The sequence below is a fragment of the Bos grunniens genome, chromosome 8 (genome assembly GCF_055505025.1).
Source record: "Bos grunniens cultivar Pamir isolate PY7600 chromosome 8, Bosgru_T2T1.0, whole genome shotgun sequence".
Lineage (NCBI taxonomy): Eukaryota > Metazoa > Chordata > Mammalia > Artiodactyla > Bovidae > Bos > Bos grunniens.
The window spans coordinates 25846408-25870108 of NC_141172.1; the positions used below are offsets into that span (position 1 = coordinate 25846408).

General features: G+C 38.0%; 1 long non-coding RNA gene across 1 annotated transcript; it reads left to right on the plus strand.

The window, feature by feature from the left end:
* The first annotated feature begins 325 nt into the window (after nucleotides 1-325).
* LOC147366858 (uncharacterized) lies at nucleotides 326-15879 on the plus strand. Its single transcript, XR_015169501.1, has 2 exons — nucleotides 326-454; nucleotides 15243-15879. It is a non-coding gene; the product is annotated as an uncharacterized LOC147366858 (long non-coding RNA).
* The last annotated feature ends 7822 nt before the right edge of the window (nucleotides 15880-23701 follow it).

Here is a 23701-nt window from a genome sequence, read left to right on the forward strand (position 1 = left end):
ATTTAATACACTTGGTTTATAACTCTAAACAGATTGTAAGGTCCTAGAAGGCAGAAAAACCTCTTTTTTTGTACCTCTCATGAAGCCTATTACAATGACCTTACAAAAGAAGCACTCAAGAAATGTCTCTCAACTAGCTCCCCATAGGCCAAAGAAAAGTCTTGCCTTCAGTAATTATCAGACATTCCTGATGGTTGTTAATGATATCTCACATTAGTGGGACATTGCTTTGAACAGGAAACATTTTTACGGATGCATGTGTGCTCAGTTGTTCAGTCATGTCCAACTCTTTGCAACCTCTTGGACTGCAGCCCACCAGTCTCCTCTGTCCATGGGATTTCTCAGGCAAGAATATTGGAGTGGGTTTCATTTCCTCCTCCAGGGGACCTTCCAGACCCAGGGATCAAACCACATCTCGTTATTGCAGATGGATTCTTTACCACTGAAACACTGGGTAAGCCTGATTTTTATGGGTAACTTTTATCAAAGTTAAAATCTAATATAAATATAACTCATGTATGATAATGACTACTTGGGAAAAAATAAAACTGTTAAATTAATGAAAATAATTCCTTTTGCCACTAACATTTTTTTTTTCCTGTATGATGCTTCTTGTTATAGCAAAATTCTATGGGATAATAGGAAGAAAGAAAATGAAATCAATTTGGGAACCCCTTGCCAGACACTGGTCATTTATTCCTTCATTTTTTGTCAACAAATACTGAACACTGTTCAGGATATAGCAGTGAACAGTCACAATCCTGACTTCTACGGAGCTTATATTCTAGTAGGGGAAAACATATCATAAACAAGGAAATATACTTGTTAATTAGTGCTGTTATGTAAACAGAAATAAAGCAAAGGAAGGGAAGAGTGAGTGAAGGCAGTGGTTAAGCCCTGTTTTAGGCAGTGTGATCAGAGAAAGTATATCCAAGAGGAACGTTTAAATAAATGAGTTACTTCAACGAGTGGGAAGCATACCATGCACATATTTGTTTTTTTTTGGTTTTTTTTGTTTTTTTTTTGTTTTTTTTTTTAAACTTTACATAGTTGTATTAGTTTTGCCAAATATCAAAATGAATCCGCCACAGGTATACATGTGTCCCCCATCCTGAACCTTCCTCCCTCCTCCCTCCCCATACCATCCCTCTGAGTCGTCCCAGTGCACTAGCCCCAATCATCCGGTATCGTGCATCTAACCTGGACTGGCAACTCGGCTATCAGACAATGGGAAATCAAAGTATGAGTAAAAAGCAAAAGCTTATAAGCGAAATCTAAATACTGCAGTGTTTCATAGGTTGGTACATCCACATAAACTATTTCCCAGGAAATGTCTGTTTTCATGGAGCCCCAAAGGAGCCCATTCCAAGGGGATAAAAGTATCCACGTGACTAGAGATCAAGCTTTGTGATCCACAAGCGAACTCCAATTTGAAGTGGGTTGGTAAAGACTACAAGCATTTTCTGTCTCTGATTTCCCAGAAATATTTCTTACAGAAATCATTTGAAAAGGAATCACACTAAAGGATGTTAATGGAATAACAAAGGAGCTGAGAAAGAGTTTAAAGAAAAGGGAATGATAGTTACTCTGTGTTTTTCCCATGCTGGTTGCAGATCAGAATCAAAGGATCTCTTCAAATAATACCTTGGTCTCATCTCCAGAGATTCTGATTTAACAGGTGTGGTGTGGAACTGAGGTGTTGCTTTTTTTTTTTTTTTTTAAGTTCCCCAACTCAGTCTGGGGAGAAGGAAATGGCAGCCCACTCCAGTATTCTTGCCTGGAAAATTCCATGAACAGAGGAGCCTGGCAGGCTACAGCCCATGGAGTCGCACAGAGTCGGACACGACTGAAGGGACTTAGCATCCAAGTGGGTCTGACATGCAGTCAACTGAGAATCAATCTTGTTAAAATACATGAGTTAAGCTTTTAAAAATTAAAAACAAAAACATGCCAGGCATTGCTTCTGGAATGCAAAAGATATCTCATGATTATACAATTAGTGAATCAAATTATGTACAGAGTACCTATTATGTGCTAGAAGCTTAGCACTGGAGATGCAGATATGAAAGGGTAAACCAGTCCCTATCTTCAGGGAACTAAAAATGGTGAAAGGCAATATAAACAACTTAAAAAGAGAGGGAGTGTGTGATACCTGCTAGACAGAAAAGTATAATGAGATAGAGAGTATCTGCATAGACTACTTTTGTTAGGTTGATGAGAAAAGCCCTCTCTGGAGAGATACAATTTAAGCTGAAATCTGAAAGATGAGAAACCATCTAAAAATCTTGGCGTGTGGGTAGCAAATACAAAAGCCCTGAGGAACGAAGTTGCTTGATATGCTCTTAAAACAGAAAGGAGGCAACTATGATAGGAGTTAGAGTGAAAGAAAATGTGGTGTAAGATGAAGGAAGGAATCTGGATTTTGCTGTAAGACTAACAGGAAACTCCAGAAGGATTTTAAGCAGAGGAGAGAGATGATTTCTCTACATTAATAAAAGACCACTCCATTGTGGGGAGAATGGATTGTGGGGTTAGGAAAATGGCACTAAAAGCAGGAAAACCAGTTCAAGCAGGAGATGATGCTGGCTTGCACCAGGGTATTTGAAGGGATGAAACAGGGATGTGGTGATCTCCTGGAAAGCAAAGCCCATACATCTATCACAGTTAAATTCATAAAACAAGTGATTGTTTTCTCTACTATACATACTTCATGCTTTGCTAGAGATAGCAATTATTCTACTAACTTTACCTAGAAAATGAAGACCACAAAACTGTTTGACCATCTGTTCTTCCTCTTTGTAATAAAACAACATATTTGAGGGTGATTTCGGCTAACTCTCTCTGCTGCTGCTGCTAAGTCACTTCAGTCGTGTTCGACTCTGTGCGACCGCATAGACGGCAGCCCACCAGGCTCCTCTGTCCACGGGATTCTCCAGGCAAGAATACTGGAGTGGATTGCCATTTCCTTCTCCTAACAACAGCTAATTGTTAGTCTTTCCACTTGTCTCAAAGTTTCCATCACCTTATACAGATCATTACGATCAGACAATGCTTCAACTGTATCATAAAAAGGTGCTAACATAGCCAAAAGTTTTTCCACTTTTAGATTTCTGGGACGGTGTTTTGGGAAAAGATGCAGTTAGGTGAGTGTAGCTATGTGAGAGCAAGAGGATGTGGGAGAGAGGTTGATGGAGTGTTATTGGTCTTTTGAGGAAGCTGGTTTATGATATTCAAAGATCACTCATTGTGTTGTTGATTTCTTAGGGAATAATCAATGTTAACTTTCTATTATTATGGCCCTTTAGCTATAAAAATTAAGTAAATTTCATGCAAAGAATTTCCCTATTTAGATAGTAGGAAACTATTCACTGATGAAGATGAGAAAGACTTTCTAGTTTACTACTTCCAGTGAATCCCAAAATCACAGATAATTACTCCCAGCAGGCCCAACCACTATAATTATATTAGTGCCCTCTGCTGTACATGTGCAAAATTACAGAAAACTATGCAATATTTCAAAGTTTGTCCAGACCAGACATTCTTGGCTTTGGTACTCTCCAGAAGCAAGGTTTAAATAGTATCTTTATTTCATTTCATCTGGACAACTTTTACATGTTAGGTGAAATTTTGTCTCCTGTAATTACCAGCTAGTCTAAACAGAATAATAGTGTTTAAGAGGCAGTCATAGACTGATTGTTATACTAGGGAAAATATTAATTAAACGTTTGTAACATGAGTGAAGTTACAATATGACAATTATTGAAAACTTAGCCTTTCTTTTATAATCCTATGCACTGATCAGTTTTTCTGTGACTTTCCTTTTGTATATGCTCCTGAGTTTACTTTAAGTCAGAGACAATTTTGAGACCCATAAACCTGTTTATTTGCTTATGACATTCAATAATTGTTTTATATGACACTTGTTTTGTGCCATTTGATTTGTTCCTATGCCCTAAATTAAAAATTTCTACTTCTGTCTGAGTTTTATTAAATGAAAATAGTATTAATAGGCTGAGGCCATACCAGTAAGTGGTCCTCTGTCAACCACTTATCTTTTTGTTTATCTGTTCTTCCATGTCATGAAGTTGTAAGCATCACACTAACCTTTAAATAATCATTCTACATTTTTAGAGCAGCATACTCTGTTCAGATTTACATGCTATATCTTGTGAATTTTCCTTCTATGAATGAAGAAATATTTAAAATAGCATAGTTTGAAATGGAAACAAGAATTTGTTTATACATGCTGATTTGGGTAATAATCTGTGAGTCTGGGAAATGAGTATTTTGAATTTATTTCATGGCACCTTATGCTGAATTTTCTTCCCTCTAAATCCATGAACTTAGTTCATATTTATAACTTTGTTTGGCGCAGGTTTTGATAATGTGTAAATATATGTAATTACCCAAATATTTTTCATTACTTTTAAGAACTATATTTATGTTTCAGGTAAGTGAGTTTATCTTAGAAAGTAATTTTTTGTTATGTGTTACTTTTCCAAGGAAAAGTATGACATTTTTCAAAACTAGGAAAATATTTAGACATCATGTTAAATTAAAATGTACAAATAGAACAGTGGGCAATAGATAAATAGTTTCAAGCATCAATAGACATAAATTAGATTAACTGCCAAATTTGGGGGGGGAATTCAGTCCCTTTTCAGATATAGCTCAATGCAGGATAAGAGTAGAAAAGGGGACTAAGATGAAAATTAAGTGAATGGTGTTGGAAAAAACTTTTATAATGTTCTGTTCTATTATCCAGTTAAGCGCTTTTCCTCTTTTCCAGTTAAGCAGAATATCATTTTCTGTTTGGGATGCTTCAACCTAGAAACTTATATGCAGGTCAAGAAACAACAGTTAGAACTGGACATAGAACAACTAACTGGCTAAAAAATTGGGCTGTTGAATAGACATTTAATCTTAGAGGAAATTTTTTCAACTTTTCATCATTAAGCATGATGTTAGTGGTGGATTTCTCATGTATGGTATTTATTATGCTGAAATACATTCACTCTGTGCTTAAGTTTGTCAAGTTTTTATCATGAAAGGAAATTGAATGTTGTTGTTCAGTGCTTCTTCTGCATCTCCTGAGATTATATGATTTTTATTTTTCATTCTGTTAATGTGGTTCATCACATTATTAATGTATTTGTTGAATTATCCTTGCATGATTGAGATAAATCCCACTTCAGAGAGTATAATCCTTTTAAAGTATTGTTGAATTCAGTTTGTTAATATTTTCTTGACAATTTTTACACCTATATTCATCAGAGATGTTGGTCTGTGGCTTTCTTTTCTTGTACTGTCTTTATCTGATTTGGGTTTCAGGGTAATGCTAGCTCTGTAAAATGCATTTGGAAGTGTTCCCTCCTCTTCAGTTTTATGGAATAGTTTGAAGAAGATTATTATTTATTCTTTTTTAAATGTTTGGTAGAATTCACCAGCCAAACCGTGTACATCTAGGCTTTTCTTTCTTGGGAAGTTTTCAGTTACTGATTCAATCTCTTTACCAGTTATAGATCTATTTAGATTTTCTATTTCTTCATGATTCAGTCTTGGTAGAGTGTATTTCTAGGAATTTACCCATATCTTCTAACTTATTCAACTTGTTCTCATATGAATGTTCATAGTAGTCTCTAATATTAATACTATGTATTTCTGTGGTATCTGAGTATCCTGAGTGGATAACTGCAAATGACTTGTCTTTAAGCTCACAGACTTTTTCCATTGCTGACCACATCTGCTGTTGAAGATCTGTTTCATTTCTCACTTCATTATTTGTATTCTTTATTTTTAGAATTTGCTTTTATGATTTATAGCTCTCTGTTGAACCTCTCATTTTATTAATGTATTATTTTCCTGATTTCATTGAGTCATCTATTTATGTTCTCTTGTAGTTCACTGAGCATCCTTAAAACAATTATTTTCAGTTGTTTGTCAGGAAATATGTAGATATCCATTTCTCTGTGGTCTGAAACTGGAAAGCTATCATGTTCCTTTTGTGAAGTCATGTTTCCTTGATTTTATGTGTTCCTTGAGGTTTTGCATTGATGTCTTTGCATTTGAAGCAGTAAGCACTTCATCCAGTCTTGCAGACTGGATTTGGGAGACATATATCTTCACCTTCACAAGGGCTTCCCTTGTGGCTCAGCTGGTAAAGAATCCACCTGCAATATGGGACTTAGGTTTGATTCCTGGGCTGGGAAGATTCCCTGGAGAAGGGAAAGGCTCCAGTATTCTGGCCTGGAGAATTCCATGGTACAGTTAATGGGATTGCAAAGAGTCAGACATGACTGAGCAACTTTCAATTTATCTTCACCTGGTTAAGAATTCTGAGGATTTTCTATGGATGTGTCTGGTTCACACTTCTAGTTCCCTCTTCATGAGGAGTTCTTAAAATTATATGCTTTTTCTCAATCCCACAAAGCCAGCCTAAGTACTTTGAGGTTCCTGTTTGTTTTCTCTAGGACAATACCCTAAAATGCTCAAGTTTGTGAGCTTGTTCTTGATCCCATCGTTAGGTTGACTTTCTACACCTCCTTATTAGCTACCTGCAAAGGCTCACTCTTGCCATCTATACAGTCTGCTAGAATGGGGGGAGGAAGGAGAGATGCGAGTATGGATGAGAAGCTCATAGTGGTGTGGGTACCTGTGGGCCAGTTGCAGAGGCCCACAGGTGAGGTATATCCAGTGGCTAGTGGGTGAGCTTCCTAATAGAGTCTGTGATGTGGTTAGTAGGAAGAAATGAAAAGCCATTAGTAGTGTCCCTTTGATGAGTTCTGAGCCCTGGCTACTTTGCTCCCAGCTTTTCCCAATCCCTCAATCCTGTAGATTTCCTCATCCATATGGATGAAGCAAGAAAGAACTAGACCTCCTGGACAGTGTCCTGCATAGCTAGGGAAGTCTGGCTGTCACTCATACACTCTCACTTTTCCCTGTGGGAGAAAATAGCAACTTGTTACTAACTCAAATGAGCCAACAAGTTATATTCACATAACAACCTACACATGGATGTTTACACCATTATTATTCATAATTGCCCAAATCTGGAAGCAACCAAGATGTCCTTTAGTACATAAATGGGCAAATTAGCTGTGATACATCTAGACTATGTGATATGATTCAGTGCTAAAAACAAACGAGCTATCAAGTCACAAACAGACATGGAGAAACTTAAATGTGTATTAACTTAAAACAAAAAAAGCCAATCTGGAAAGGCTATGTGCTCTTATGATTCCATCTATATGATCTTTTGGAAGAGGCAAAACTATGAGGACAGTAAAAAGAGTAGTGGTTGCCAGGGGTTGGAATAGGAAGGGATGAATAAGCAGGCCACTGAGGATTTTTACGGCCAGGTAACTATTCTGTATGAAACTCTAATGGTAAATTTTTCCAAACTCATAGAATATACAACACCAAGAGTGAAACATAATGTTTAAATATGGACTTTAGTAAATAGTATTGTATCAATATTAGCTCACCAATTGTAATAAATGTACAAAACTAGTGTAAAATGTTAATAAGATGGGAAAGTGGGGGAGGAGTGGTATATATGGGAATTCACTGTACTTTCTGCTCCTTTTCTGTCAACCTAAAAACTTTTTTTAAAAAAGTCTTTTATTAATTCTTTTTTTTTTAATTTACTTATAATAGCCAAAAACTGGAAGCACCCAGATGTCCTTCAATGAGTGAATGGTTACATAAACTGTGATACATCTATAACATGGAACAGTACTCAGCAACAAGAAGTAACAAGCTATTGATACATGCAACTTAAAAAAAAAAAATGTGAAAGTCAGTCATGTCCGACTCTTTGCGACCCCATGGACTATACAGTCCATGGAATTCTCCAGGCCAGAATACTGGAGTGGCTAGCCTTTCCCTTCTCCAGGGGGTCTTCCCAACCAACCCAGGGATCAAACACTTGGATGAATCTAAAAGGATTTCTGCTGTGTGAGAAAAACCAACCTCAAAAAGTAATATACTTAGAGTGTCATTGAAATATACATTACCATAGGTAAAACAGATATCTAGTTGGAAGTTGATGTATAACATAGGGAGCTCAATACAGGGCTCTGGGGACAACATAGGGGTGTGGGAGGGAGGTTCAAATAATAAGTAATATATTTTATGATTCCATTTATATAACATTCTAGAAATGAGAGGTTACCAGTGTTTAGGGATGGTGGGGGAACGGGGGTGAATGTGAGCCTAAAGGAATAATAATATGAGAGAACCCTAAGATGAAGGAACAGTTCTGTATCTTGAAGGTAGTGATTGCTATATCAAGATAAAGCAAGTGATAAAATTTGAACAGAACTAAATACACACACACAAGTTTATGCAGAACTGCTGACATTTGAATAAGATCAATAGATTGTATCAATGTGTTTCCTGATTGTGATATTGTACTACAGCTGTACAAGATGTTATCACTGGGGAAACTTTGAGAAGGGTATATGGGATCACTCTGTATTATCTCTTACAACTGCATGTGAACCTACAATTATTTCAAAATTAAAATTCAAAAATATTCAGCACTCTATTCATCAATAAGCACAACTAAGGCAGTGAGAAGAGAACCACAAACTGGGAGAAGATATTTGCCTGACCTATAATGAATTAGTATACAGACTGTATAAAGAATGAATGAGAATATTTCTAAGTTATCAATAGTCCAATAGAAATAATAGCACAGACATTTCATAGAAGATGAAAAATAGCAAATAAACATATAAAAGTGTGCTATATCTCATAAGTAGTGAATATTAATTAAAATTATGATACAGGATATCACAACTTGATTACATACATTTGTATATATTATGCAAATATACATATTTACATATATATTATGACCATATCAAGTTGGCAGAGACTTGAAGCCTTGTAAACTCATGTAACAGTTAATGTAGTTAACTGTTAATGTAAATATTGGTAAACTGGTTAATGTAAATATTGGTAAAAATCATTTTAGAAAACCATTAGACCATACTTAGAAATTTTGATTCTGGTATATACATACTTCATAACCCAGTAATTCTACTCTTAGTTCTGTATCTAGAAAAATTCTTGCCCATTTGTACAAGAAGACATCTTTATATTTGCTCTTTTCCCAATAGCAAAAATTGAAACCATCCACAGTCTTTCATCAGTAGAACTGATTGATAAATTATAGTATATTCATTCAATAGATTACACTTCAGCAGTAAAAATGAATGAACCACAAGTATACACATCCACATGGATGATCTCTGCAGCATATTGGAAGCAATAAAGACAAGTTACAGAACAAAACATATGATTCCAACTTATTTATAGGACAAATAGCTATGTAAATGGAAAACTTAAAGGAATGGGAAATATCAAATCATATAAATGCCAATGATGATTACCTCTGAGAAAGGTTGGAGATCACAATTTGGAGGAGAATCACGACAAATTAAAGATGTACTAATTCTTAAGGTGAGAGAAAAATGGATGCTTACTTTATCATTATTTTAGAAATCTACTTATACATTACATGCCCTCATTTATTTGTGACACATTTCATAATAGAAAAGTTTACAAATCAACTCACAAGATAAAGAGATGTTTAAGTGTGATGACCTGGATGAATAGACTCTAATGCCAGTAGTTGACTTAGATCTGTATAGAAATCAAATGGAGTAAAGAGAACAAAGAACTTGAGGAAAAAAACATTGCTCTTAACTCAAGGTTTTGTTTCCCTAAGTAAGCATATAAGTTTACATCTGACTTAGATCCTTGTGTGGCATAGCTTTATAATTCTTAAAAATCCTTTTACATTTGAATCAGTTCTAATGAGATGGATGAAACTGGAGCCTATTATACAGAGTGAAGTAAGCCAGAAAGAAAAACACCAATACAGTATACTAACGCATATATATGGAATTTAGAAAGATGGTAACGATAACCCTGTATGCGAGACAGCAAAAGAGACACAGATGTATAGAACAGTCTTTTGGACTCTGTGGGAGAGGGAGAGGGTGGGATGATTTGGGAGAATGGCATTGAAACATGTATAATATCATATATGAAACGAATCGCCAGTCCAAGTTTGATGCATGATACTGGTTGCTTGGGGCTGGTGCGCTGGGACGACCCAGAGGGGTGGTATGGGGAGGGAGGAGGGTGAGGGGTTCAGGATGGGGAACATGTGTATACCTGTGGCGGATTCATGTTGATGTATGGCAAAACCAATACAATATTGCAAAGTAATTAATCTCCAATTAAAATAAATAAATTTATATTTTAAAAAATCCTTGGATAAGGTCCACAGTATTTTCAAATTATGAATGTTTCAGGAGATTGTGCAACCTAAAGAAGTTTAGTTTTATTGATGCAGCTGTATTTTTAAATTTTTATTATAATTTCCTTTTCAGTTGAACTTCTGTGTCCATTTCTATAGCTATAATGAACAGAAAGTCAAAGCCAAGAAAAACTGATTATAGACATAATATCCTAAAGGTAAAATCTCAGAGAATATATATTCTACAACTCACATCTTTACAGTGCCATAATAGACTAGTGGACATTTCATCAGCAATAATATTCAAAACAGATTTTTATTCAGGATCTACCCTGAACTTAAACGAGGCCAGCAAGATTTTGCACCTTGTTCTCTTATCACTAGGTCTGTAAGAAATGAAAAATAGTATTGAGATTCTGAAAAGATTATTGAAACAAATAACCAGGAAAAATGATTGCCCTAATAGGACTGGGAAGTACTTTGGTGCTGGACAAGAGATGCTCCGTTAGTGCTGACTAGAACAGCATAGCTTTGAGACTTGGATCACAGAACCCTCCCTCATTAAAAGAAGCCCATATGGCTCACAAACCCATCTAAGACCCCCAACTATGTGCTTCCTTCAGCCTCAGATCTTTAATCAACACAGATGCTGAGATTTTAGCCAAGGTGCTTGCCCTGCATCTGAATAAACTGTTCCTGCAATTAATTAACCCAGACCAAGCAGTTTTTGTGCTGGTCACAGATCCTCTGGCAACCAGAGGAGACCCTCATCCATCATCTCACACCACCAACTCTGCATTTATACCCCGTCCTTACACTGAGAAGGCATCTGAGGAGAGGGTGAGCCTCTCTATGTTTCAAACATTAGTTAGTTTGGGTGTGAGATGAGCTTTCTTCAATTCCACAAGATTCCACCTCCTCATATATGAAGTGAACCTTGTCCATTTTACAAAATAACCAAAAGTTTCTTTTTTTATAAAAATGTCCAACACACCCAAAGATTTTTTTCTAAGTTCACATATACCTTGTTATCAATAGAACTAAATATTCATATTGTTAACATCATGTAACCCAGACTAGCATGTAATTCATTACTTAATCCACTTTCCACACTGTTGAGGTCTCTTTGATAACCATTTTAAATCTAACCCCTGTCAACAGTGTTGAATTTTAAAAGAAAACAGATTTCTGTGATTCTTCCTCAGGGCTTTATATTCTCTCTCTAAACATAGAATGGAATGGAGGCAGAAATGGACAATACGTTTATAATTCCAAAATACTTTAAGAGCAATGAATATTTTTTTCTATTAACAAGTAAAGATTAAGAAAGAATTGGAAAATTGCATCAATATTGACAGCAGTGCAAGGAAACAGCAGTGGGAAGTAGGTGTGTGCCCCGTCACTCAGCCCCCTGACTCTATTGTTGATGGAGTGTAAGTTTCATATTATCATGCAGCTGACTCTTCTAAGTCTCTTGCACACCCCAACAGTACAGTATCTAATAATTTCTATTCCCTGTCTTTTTCTAGTGTCTTTAAGATCAGTTCAGTTCAGTTCAGTCGCTCAGTCGTGTCTGACTTTTTGTGACCCCGTGGACTTCAGAATGCCAGGCTTCCCTGTCCATCACCAACTCCCAGAGCTTGCTCAAACTCATGTCGATCAAGTCGGTGATGACATCCAACCATCACATCCTCTGTCATCCCCTTCTCCTGCCTTCAATCTTTCCCAACAACAGGGTCTTTTCAAATGAGTCAGTTCTTCCATTCAGGTGGCCAAAGGATTGGCGTTTCAGCTTCAGCATCAGTCCTTCCGATGAATATTCAGGACTGATTTCCTTAGGATTGACTGGTTTGATCTCCTTGCTGTCCAAGTGACTTTCAAGAGTCTTCTCCAACACCACAGTTCAAAAGCATCAATTCTTCGGCAGTTAGATTTCTTTATAGTCCAACTCTCACATCCATACATGACTACTAGATAAACCACAGCTTTGACTAGATGGGCCTTTGTTGGCAAAGTAATGTCTCTGCTTTTTAAAATGCTGTCTAGGTTGGTCATAGCTTTTCTTCCAAGGAGTAAGCATCTTTTAATTTCATAGCTGCAGTCACCATCTGCAATCTTTCACTGTTTCCAATGTTTCCCCATCTATTTGCCATGAAGTGACCAGATTGGATGCCATGATCTTAGTTTTCTGAGTGTTGAGTTATAAACCAAATTTTTCACTCACTTCTTTCACTTTCATCAAGAGGCTCTTTAGCTCTTCTTCACTTTCTGCCATAAGAATGGTGTCATCTGCTTATCTGAGATTATTGATATTTCTCCTGGCAATCTTGATTCCAGCTTTTGCTGCATCCAGCCCAGCATTTCGTGTGATGTACTCTGCATACAAGTTAAATAAGCAGGGTGACAATATGCAGCCTTGAAGTATTCCTTTGCCGATTTGGAACCAATCCATTGTTCCATGTCCAGTTCTAACTGTTGCTTCTTGACCTGCATACAGATTTCTCAAGATACAGGTAGGTGGTCTGGTATTCCCATCTCTTTCAGAATTTTCCAGTTTGTTGTGATCGACACAGTCAAAGGCTTTGGCATACTCAGTAAGGCAGAAGTAGATGTTTTCCTGGAACTCTCTTGCTATTTTGATGATCCAGCAGATGTTGCCTATTTGATCTCTGGTTCCTCTGCCTTTTCTAAATCCAGCTTGACAATCTGGAAGTTCATGGTTCACGTATTGCTGAAGCCTGGCTTAGAGAATTTTGAACATTACTTTTTTAGTGTGAGATGGGTGCAACTGTGCAGTAGTTTGAACATCTTTGGTATTGTCCTTCTTTGGGACTGGAATGAAAACTGACCTTTTCCAGTCCTGTGGCCACTGCTGAGTTTTCCAAATTTGCTGGCATATTGAGTGCAGCATTTCACAGCATCATCTTTTAGGACTTGAAATAGCTCAACTGGAATTCCATCACCTCCCCTAGCTTTGTTCATAGTGATGCTTCCTAAGACCCACTTGACTTCAGATTCCAGGATGCCTGGCTCTAGGTGAGTGATCACACCATCGTGGTTATCTGGGTCATCAAGATCTTTTTTGTGTAGTTCTTCTGTGTATTCTTGCCACCTCTTCTTAATATCTTTTGCTTCTGTTAGGTCCATACCATTTTTTATGCTTCTGTTAGGTCCATACCATTTCTGTCCTTTATTGAGCCCATCTTTGAATGAAATGTTCCCTTGGTAGCTCTGATGTTCTTGAAGAGATCTCTAGTCTTTCCCATTCTATTGATTTCCTCTATTTCTTTGCATTGTTCACTGAGGGAGGCTTTCTTATCTCTCCTTGCTATTCTTTGGAACTCTGCATTCAAATCTTTCCTTTTCTCCTTTGCCTTTTACTTCTCTTCTTTTCTCAGCTATTTGTAAGGCCTCCTCAGAAAATCATTTTGCCTTTTTTGCATTTCTTTTTCTTGGGATGTTCTTGATCAATGCCTTCTGTATAGTGTCACCAACCTCTATCCATAGTCCTTTAGGCACTGTGTCTATCAGATCTAATCCCTTGATTCTATTTGTCACTTCCACTATATAATCATAAGGGATTTGATTTAGGTCATACCTGAATGGTCTAGTAGTTTTCCCTGCTTTCTTCAGTTTAAGTCTGAATTTGGCAATAAGGAGTTCATGATCTGAGCCACAGTCAGCTCCTGGTCTTGTTTTTGCTGACTGTATACAGCTTTCCATCATTGGCTTCAAAGCATATAATCAATCTGATTTTGGTGTTGACCATATGGTGATGTCCATGTGTAGAGTCTTCTCTTGTGTTGTCAGAAGAGGGTGTTTGCTATGACCAGTGCGTTCTCTTGGCAAAACTCTATTAGCTTTTGGCCTGCTTCATTTCATACTCCAAGGCCGAATTTGCCTGTTATTCCAGGTGTTTCTTGACTTCCTACTTTTGCATTCCAATCCCCTATAATGAAAAGGACAACTTTTTGGGGTGTTAGTTCTAAAAGGTCTTGTAGGTCTTCATTGAACTGTTCAGCTTCAGCTTCTTCAGCATTACTGATCGAAGCATAAACTTGGATTACCGTGATATTGAATGGTTTGCCTTGGAAATGAATAGAGATACTTCTGTCATTTTTGAGATTGCAACCAATACTGCATTTCAGACTCTTTTGTTGACCATGATGGCTACTCCATTTCTTCTAAGGGATTCCTGCCCACAGTAGTAGATTTAATGGTCATCTGAGTTAAATTCACCCATTTGAGTCCATTTTAGTTTGCTCATTCCTAGAATGTCAACGTTCACTCTTGCCATCTCCTGTTTGACCACTTCCAATTTGCCTTGATTCATGGACCTAACATTCCAGGTTCCTATGCAGTATTGCTCTTTACAGTATCAGACCTGAGAAATAGATCTAAGGGACTAGATCTGATAGAGTGCCTGATGAACTATGGATGGAGGTTCATGACATTGTACAGGAGACAGGGATCAAGACCATCCCCATGGAAAAGAAATGCAAAAAAGCAAAATGGCTGTCTGGGGAGGCCTTACAAATAGCTGTGAAAAGAAGAGACATGAGCAGTCAAGGTACCAGGACATGACTCCTGGATTCACTACTCACGAGTCAAGCCATGGAAGAAAACAGAAGAGGACACTCAATACACCTGTGAGCCCCTGGGAGATCTCAGATACCTATTCAGAACTACCAATGAGTGCCATTCTAATGAACACCCCCAAAATCTGGTTTCTGGGGATAAGATTTCTCAGGATAACTCTAAGGAGCCAACAGAGCTTGACAGAGACTGTACTCCAAAACAGACAGGAGATAGATCGTCTGATCCCAGAACAAGGAGGGACTTGAGCTATCCTGGCGATGTGAATTTAAAATTGACCAACGTCCCTACTAGTCCTTGTTATGCGATATTGATGATGCCTATGATTATTCCATGTACTGTCAATTGTCTAACCTGTTTTGTCTCTGCCCAGGTCAACCAGCTACAACATGCAGTGCCAGTTCAACAAAGATAGAAAACTACAGCTGACCACAGAAAATATCACACACCCTTGGACACTGCTATAAGGACTCTGAGGATTGAGACTAGCAAGAGGGGGAGGCCCAATACCCCTCGCCACCCCAGTTCAGCAGGAAGTAGCCAGAAAGACCTCGACGCCCCTATTCCCAAAGAACTGGGCCTCCCATCTCTTGAGGGGGGAATGTTAGGTAGGTAGAATAGGGAAAAGGAGTCCAAAATGGCGGTGGCTAAAAGACAAGGAAGGTCCGAGGACCAGAGTGAAGACTTCAGGCAGAACAAACAGAACAAACAGCACTCCTGGCTAAGCCCAATTTGCATGGGGCAGGCCCAGGTGGAGGAAAAAACATATAAAAGGAGGAGCCAAAGCACTTTCTCTCGGACTCTCTCTCCCGCGTGCGTACGCGCGCGCGCTCTCTCTGTCTCTCTCTGTCTCTCTCTCTCTCTCTCCTGCTATCTTCTAAATAAAATAGAGCTGTAACACTGAAAAAAAAAAAGAAAAGAAAAGCAAACGAGAAAAGGAAAGACATAAGCATCTGAATGCAGAGTTCCAAAGAATAGAAAGGAGAGATAAGAAAGCCTTCCTCAGCAATCAATGCAAAGAAATAGAGGAAAACAACAGAATGGGAAACACTAGAGATCTCTTCAAGAAAATTAGAGATACCAAGGGAACATTTCATGCAAAGATGGGCTCAATAAAGGACAGAAATGGTATGGACCTAACAGAAGCAGAAGATATTCAGAAGAGGTGGCAAGAATACACAGAAGAACTGTACAGAAAAGATATTCATGACCCAGATAATCATGATGGTGTGATCACTCACCTAGAGCCAGATATCCTGGAATGTGAAGTCAAGTGGGCCTTAGAAAGCATCACTACGAACAAAGCTAGTGGAGGTGATGGAATTCCAGTTGAGCTATTTCAAATCCTGAAAGATGATGCTGTGAAAGTGCTACACTCAATATGCCAGCTAATTTGGAACACTCAGCAGTGGCCACAGGACTGAAAAAGGCCAGTTTTCATTCCAATCCCAAAGAAAGGCAATGATAAAGAATGCTCAAACTATCGCACAATTGCACTCATCTCACATGCTAGAAAAGTAATGTTCAAAATTCTCTAAGCCAGGCTTCAGCAATACGTGAACCGTGAACTTCCTGATGTTCAAGCTGGTTTTAGAAAAGGCAGAGGAACCAGAGATCAAATTGCCAACATCCACTGGATCATCAAAAGAGCAAGAAAGTTCCAAAAAAACATCTATTTCTGCTTTATTGACTATGCCAAAGCCTTGGACTATGTGGATCACAATAAACTGTGGAAAATTCTGAAAGAGATGGGAATACCAGACCACCTGACCTGCCTCTTGAGAAACCTATGTGCAGGTCAGGAAGCAACAGTTAGAACTGGACATGGAGCAACAGACTGGTTCTAAATAGGAAAAGGAGTACGTCAAGGCTGTATATTGTCACCCTGCTTATTTAACTTATATACAGGGTACATTATGAGAAACGCTGGGCTGGAAGAAGCACAAGCTGGAATCAAGATTGCCGGGAGAAATAACAATAACCTCAGATATGCAGATGACACCACCCTTATGGCAGAAAGTGAAGAGGAACTAAAAAGCCTCTTGACAAAAGTGAAAGAGGAGAGTGAAAAAGTTGGCTTAAAGCTCAACATTCAGAAAACGAACATCATGGCATCTGGTCCCATCATTTCATGGAAAATAGATGGGGAAACAGTGCAAACAGTGTCAGACTTTATTTTTCTGGGCTCCAAAATCACTGCAGATGGTGACTGCAGCCATGAAATTAAAAGACGCTTACTCCTTGGAAGGAAAGTTATGACCAACCTAGACAGCATATTGAAAAGCAGAGACATTACTTTGCCAACAAAGATCCATCTAGTCAAGGCTATGGTTTTTCCTTTGGTCATGTATGGATGTGAGAATTGGACTGTGAAGAAAGCTGAGCGCCGAAGAATTGATGCTTTTGAACTGTGGTGTTGGAAAAGACTCTTGAGAGTCCCTTGGACTGAAGGAGATCCAACCAGTCCATCCTAAAGGAGATCCATCCTGGGTGTTCATTGGAAGAACTGATGTTGAAGCTGAAACTCCAATACTTTGGCCACCTCATGTGAAGAGTTGACTCATTGGAAAAGACTCTGATGCTGGGAGGGATTGGGGGCAGGAGGAGAAGGGGACAACAGAGGATGAGATGGCTGGATGGCATCACCGACTCAATAGACATGAGTTTGGGTAAACTCTGGGAGTTGGTGATGGACAGGGAGGTCTGGCGTGCTGGGATTCATGGGGTCGCAAAGAGTCAGACACGACTGAGCGACTGAACTGAACTGAATATTTTAATATAAATAAGACAAAATTTATTTAAATAAATAAATATTAATAATAAGATTCTTTAAATATCTTCATGAATATTTATCTGAAAGAAGTTGTTTTTACATTTGCTTTTAAGCTTATTCATCTTTCGAGTAAAATATTTTTCGTAGGAAGATATTTTTATATTGATACTGAAAATAAAATTGAGAAAACAAGATTCACTAGGCACATGTTTGATGGGGGAAAAAGATTTTTATCAAACTTACCAATTCCAAATAATTATGGATCTTCGAATCATACCTTGTGATGGGCAAGTGTCACAGGAGATTTTCCTTGAATGTAGGAATGTTTAAACTTCATAAATTGTTGAAAACCGAAATGAGTTAATTAAAAAAGTTTCTTAAAAGAAATTGTTTGATGGTAGAGTAATGAGAAGCTTTGGAAAGAGCAGTGATGGTTGCACAATTGTGTTAATGTAATTAATGCCACTGAATAATACACATAAAAATGAGTAAAATAGCAAAATTTATGTTATGTATATATATTTTCGGAGAAGGCTATGGCACCCCACTCCAGTACTCTGCCTGAATAATTCCATGGACAGAGGAGCCTGGTGGGCTGCAGCCCATGAGGTCACGAGTGTTGGACCCGACTGAAGTGACTTAGCAGCAGCAGCAAAAGCATATATATTTTACCACGATAAAAATGGAAGAAGCAGAGATTGTTCAGTTTTATGATAGGGATATACCCATGAGAAATCAGTTGTGCAAGCCTTATAGTCCTATCTTTACATAGGCTTATTTTGAGAATTTTACTAAAATATTCATCTCAGTTTCTACTTGGAATTGCCTATATTTTCCACACCCACAGAAGGCTTATTGAAGAAAAATGAAAGGCCTTATCAAGAAGAGTAAGACAAGAAAATAACATATTTTTAAAAAAGTATTTTACCAAAGTTAATGGTATGTTTTGGAAAACATGTTATTTTTTTTATCTCAAAACCATATAAAGCTGCACAGAATGGTTACTGAAATACAAGGATACTGGAATGCAGGCTTACTGATACAGTATTTTCAAGTGATTTGATGGAAATTTTCTTCATATATTCATCAATAACTCTTAGCTACACTACTTGTGCCAAGCACTGGTCTAAACAAAGATTATGATACTTGTCCTACACATTACATTCTGGAAAGGGAGAGAAAGAGAGTATGTGGTCAGCAGGATTTTGGCTCCAGTATCTTTGCTTACTTGTATTATGTCTATGAATATATTACCTTACATTGCAGAAGGAAACCAAGGTTGGCATTGAGGTTGCTAATCCACTGACCTTAAAATGGGGAGATTATCCGGTATCATCCAGGTGTGCCCAGTGCAATCACATTGGCCCTTTAAGTGGAAGAAGAAGGCCGAAGCATGAGTCAGAGAGATGTAGCAGGAGAACTTGCAGCATGAGAGGGACTGCCATCGCTGATTTCAAAGGTGGACAAGGGGAGGTGACAGTCAAAGAATGTTGGTATTTCTAGAAGTTAGAAACAGCCCTCACCTGAGTGGCAGCAAACTAAAAGAGGACGGCAGTCTTATCACCACATGGAAATGAATTCGGCCAGCAAACAAAACGAGCAAGAAATCAGATTCTCTCTCCTCTAGGGCCTGCAGAAAGGAATACAAACCCTTCTGACACTTGGACTTTAGCCTGGTGAGACCTGTACCAAACTTGTGACCTGTAGAGGTTTATTACAGCCTGGGCTAGAGCTCGGTGTGATATTTTCTTACACAACTGCATGGGAGGCTAGTAAATGGTAGTCTAGCTGTGTGCTTAGGAGAAGCATTAAATGAGTTCGCTAAAGAGCTAGCCAGTCTCTGAAGCATGACTTAATAGAAAAAGTAAACGAGTTATGAACAGATAATTTGCCCAAAATGAAATAAATCCAATGATTTTAAGGCATTTGACAGCAGCACAAATCAAAAGTACAACTTTTTTTTAAAGTTACAACTTTTCACTTACCAAACTGGCAAAGATCTTTTTTATTTGGTAGTATCTGTTATTGGACTAGATCAGGGAAAACAGAATTCATGTATGGCCGGAAGAAAGGGCAATTTGGCAGTGTATGTCAGAGCTTTCCTTTCTTCTTTTTATTGAAGTATAGTCAATTTACAATGTTGTGTTAGTTTCTGGTATACAGCAAAGTGATTCAGCGATACATATATACATATTCTTTGTGGTATTTTTCCATTATGGCTTATTACAGAATACTGAATATTCCTGGGCTATACAGTAGGACCTTGTTGTTTATCTATTTATATATAGTAGTTTGTATCTGCTAATCCCATACTGCCAGTTTATTTCTCCTTCACTCCCTTTCCTTTTTGGTAACCATTAGTTTGTTTTCCATGTCTGGGGGTCTGTTTCTGTCTTGTAATTAAGTTCATTTTTGTTGTCAGAGTTTTCAAAATGCACATCTTAGATCTAGAAATGTGATATCTAGGAATTATCCTAAGGAAAATATTAAATATCTTTAAAATTTCACTCTAGCAACACTTAAAATGGGGAGTGTGAGTAGACAAATATATATTTGAATGTATTTTAATGATTGGGCTTTTTTACAACTTCCAAGTATTCTTTGTGTAATGATTCTTTGTGTAATACATTTTAATGTATATATAGTTTTAACTAGGAATTAACTTTTAGGAATGTAACCAAGGAAATACTTAAACAAGTAGGCAATATATGTTTAACTCATTCGCTCTTCACAACAGTCCAAGATTAGTGTTAACATTCTCCTCATTTTTCCAGTTTGAAGAAACAAGCAAGACTGATTAAGTGATTTCCTCAATATCATATGGTTTATAAGTGTCACAACTGGGATTCAAACCAGGCAGTCCAGTTCCAAGGTTCATGCTTTGAAACACTAATCTCTTCTCCACAGAAAAAGTTTGTAAAAGAGAGAAAGAGCAGGAAGAAGATATCCTCCTTTCTCAAGACTGAATTATATTCTATTGTGTATATGCCCCACACCCTTTGGATCCATTCATCCTCTGATGGGTATTTGAGTTGTCTCCTCATCTCGTCTATTGTAAATAGTGCTGCGATAACCATGGAATGCAAATATGTGGTAGAAATTTTGTTTTCACTTATTTTGGGTACATACACAGAAGTAGAATTGCTGGGTTATATGATACATATATTTTTAGTTTTTTGAGGAAACTCCATCTTGTTTTTCCACAGTGATTGGACCAATTTATATTCCCACCAACCATGTACAAGTGTTCCCTTTTCTCCACACACTCACCATCACCTGCTGTCTCTCATCCTGATGACAGCCATTCTAACAGGTATAAATTGATTTGCTTGTTGATGATGATGACTAGATGACTAGATGATTTCTAGATGACTAGAAATATCTCTCATGTGCTTGTTGACCATTTTGATAACCCCTTTGGAAAAATGTTCTTCTGCCCATTTTTAAATTAGATTGTTTAAACTTACACAATGTTATGAGTCAAATTTATTCAATTTTTAGTAGAGTGGGAGGAAGAATCAGAAAAGACGAAACAACAAATTGATAAGACTCCCAGGGGCAAGGTTTGGCAAAACAAACAAGGTCAGGGAGAATCTGAAAATGGGGAGAATCACCAGAGATGCATGCTTCTTTTAAAAAATTTGCCTGGATATATGGAGTAGGAAACAGTAACCCACTCCAGTATTCTTGGCTGGAAAATCCCCTGGACAGAGGAGGCTGGCGGGCTCCTACAGGGCTACAGTGCATGGGGTCATAAAGAATCGGGACACAACTTAGTGACTAAACAACAACCAATGTAAAACTCAACCCACCCTACTCACCCAGCATCCTGGTTTCCCCCTCCATGCCTTCTTATCTTCAGTTAACCTTCCCAGGGTTCAGCCTGGCTAGAGTTGGAGGTCAGGCATAACTTTTGGAAGCAGGGTGGTCTCCCTGAGCCTCTGCAGAAAAAGGCTGGAGGTGGCTGTTGCTCCACCCAGACCCTGCCCCTTCTCCTGGTTAGAAAATAAGTCCCTGGTGTCTACTAGGAGAGCAGCGCAGAGTTTTGGAGTAGGGCAAGTTGGGGCCTGCCTGCACTGGCCATTTGAACCGCCCAGACCCGGCGTCACCCGGGGCAGGGAGGTGCCAGGAGTGCTGCCATCTGCCCTCACTCCTCTATCCAGAGGCAGGGGTTTACACAATTTCCGAGTGCCTCCCTTCCCCCTTGGGTGTGCATGGGCGGCCGTACACTGCAGAGGGTGGCCTCTCACTCCATGCCATTCCCCCAGAGCATGTTGGGAGAAGGGTAGCTGGCTGGACCAAACTAGTTTCCCATATGACTGTGAAGTAGTGCGATTATAAAAAAAAAAAAAAAAAATCAGCTGCCAAAAAAAAGGGGGAAAAATTGCCTGGATATAAAATTGAGTATGACACTACTCATACTTAAAATTCTAAATATAGGTAAGTGTATTCACCTCTAAATAGCAATTTCAAAGCAATAACATAAATTACTTTTGAGGAATCTGTAGCGTATACCCCCTACATACATACACACAGGTCAAAGGTTATGGATTAGAATACTTAGTCTTGTTAGACGCATTTTCTACAGTATAATTCTAACAAATGTTTTCTAGGAAACTACATTTCTGGAAAACACAGAATGTTCGTTTCTTACTGGATTCATATAAAAGGGGAAATAGAGTAAAACTGAGAGAAGATACCCAGAAGATAATCAGACTCCAAAGTAGAGAGCCAAGATTAAATTTCACTTCTAAAGATAAACAGATGTCATATATTTTGTATTTAAGCTATTAGCATAAAATTAATACAAGGCTATATGGGCTTCCCTCCTAGCTCAGTTGGTAAAGAATCTGCCTGCAATGCAGGAGACCCAGGTTTGATCCCTGGGTCGGGAAGATCCCCTGGAGAAGGAATTGGCAATGCACTCCAGTATTCTTGCCCAGTGAATCCCATGGACAGAGGAGCCTGGCAGGTTGTAGTCCATGGGGTCTCAAGAGTGGAACACAACTTAGCGACTAAACCACATCATACACAATACAACGCATTATAACATATATAGCTTTATAATTTTATAGTTAAAAATGAAAATTTTTGACTAATTAGAATTTAAAACTTCATTGTATTCTTCAGATTTTTTTCAGCCCATTTCCCATATTCTCCATATCACTTAGGAATTTGAAAACTAATCCTGAGAGAATACTATGCTAAAAAATGATGAATCCATACTTGTGCAAAAAATTAAGTAAAAGAAAGATAGGTTTTTCACTTGAAAAATACAAATAACACAAGCAAAATTGCTTTGGCTTTGAATTACACAGATAGCGCCTAAATTCATTTCATATTTCACATATAGACCTGACCTCTGACAAAGGTTTTAACTAACAAGCACATTCAACACTTCAGCTGTTTATCATGCCTTAAATCTGATCATTTTGGAGCATCTTCAAATGGACCAGATGAGAAACTACTTAATTAGGATTTTAATTATTTTCTTGCATTCTGATAATATCTGGGATTCACTGAGAAGCAGCTTGTTTCTGCAGTTTCTCAGCTGCTAACACTGTTCCCCAAGGCAGTGTTTGTGGTAAATTCCCCGCTCTGGGGAGCACCAGATAGAAGCTGCATACTGCAGAGCGGGGAGGGGCTACCGCAGGCCTGCCTGAACTTTCGATGCAGCCTGAACTCCATCATCTCAGTGGGACACAACCGTCTCCTTTCAATAGGAAGAAGTTAGTGTATTTTGGCTTCAAAATCATGTTGTATCTTTGAACTTCTCTGTGTTCCTACAGTGACTGAGTTCTGAGTAATAAAGTGAGAGGTCAGCTGTTGATTCCAGCTTTTAAGCAGACACAGATAAAAGTGCATATGTGCAGTTCACATACTTAAATATCGATATTTTCAGCCCCAAAATTCTTTTTAAAAGATGAGAGAATTAATTTGATTATGAAAATTGACCCCAGTTCAAGATTTAACAGCAAAAAAAAAAAAAAACCTCTATTAGTGTTTAGGAGCATCTCAGAAAACAGAAAGGTGGAGATTTAGATACTTTATTTGTTTGT